The sequence below is a fragment of the Penaeus monodon genome, chromosome 24, assembly GCF_015228065.2.
Source record: "Penaeus monodon isolate SGIC_2016 chromosome 24, NSTDA_Pmon_1, whole genome shotgun sequence".
NCBI lineage: Eukaryota > Metazoa > Arthropoda > Malacostraca > Decapoda > Penaeidae > Penaeus > Penaeus monodon.
The window spans coordinates 15,136,607-15,137,488 of record NC_051409.1 but is presented as its reverse complement, the minus strand read 5'-3'; the positions used below and the strand labels follow the sequence as shown (position 1 = coordinate 15,137,488).

At 31.4% G+C, this 882-nt stretch overlaps 1 protein-coding gene across 1 annotated transcript in view; it reads left to right on the top strand.

The window, feature by feature from the left end:
- Positions 1-882, top strand: part of LOC119588624 (membrane-bound transcription factor site-2 protease-like) — a gene marked incomplete in the record, with an annotated part of 11,650 nt that overhangs the window by 588 nt on the left and 10,180 nt on the right.

The following is an 882-nucleotide window of genomic DNA, read 5'->3' as shown; positions in this document are numbered from 1 at the left end:
AAAAGGAAACCTTTCAAATAAGATTTAACCTAAGAATAAAGTAAAACAAAATTAATTTTATTTTGTTTTATTTTGCTGGGCTATTTGAATGTTTGCAAATGGATGGTCTTTTGAGCATCTTGCAAAGAAGTTGTGGTTCTAGTTACCCTTGACGTGCCCAAAGATTTTCACCACTGATTTTGATGACATTAAGATCTGACATGCACACTAAATAAATAAGACCAAAAATTACTGTGAAATATGTAAAGAAAGCTTTCATGAAACCCATGGGAAATATAGAATAAATAACTCTTGATGCTGATATTATAGTAGCATAATGAAAGTTGACTCCTATACTTTTGCTTCTACTATTCCCTCAGAATTTGATAGTTATTGTATTAGTAATATTTGTATAGGCCTATACATAGTTTAAAAAATATATACAGTTTAAGTTGGACAGTACAAGGAAATCATAAGAGTATTGAATTCATCTTTGGTAGCAAAACAAAAAAGAAAGATGTATTTGATCTATAAAACAGTTAAATTAGGATTATTTTTATCACCGTGATCATATATTTCATGTGTTCAGTTTCTAGACATCCCGGGTAATTTTTTATGAAACAAGTTATCAATCCATGGGTGGATGATTGTTAGCCTTTGCCAAAGTGCCAAAGGCCTGGTGGCCATAGTAAGCACTTGACAACATCTGTCACCATATCCATTTATTTTAGTATTTTTCAGTTTGCAACAATTGTTCTTAAAGAGGAATATTGTAGAACTCACTGATGTATTGATTCCACCTACTCTATATTGGGCTACTTATATTGTGTTACCAATCTTAGAAAAAGGCCCTCATGGAGATAGAGATAAACAGGTGATTCTCTTTAAAAAGGAAAAGAAGAC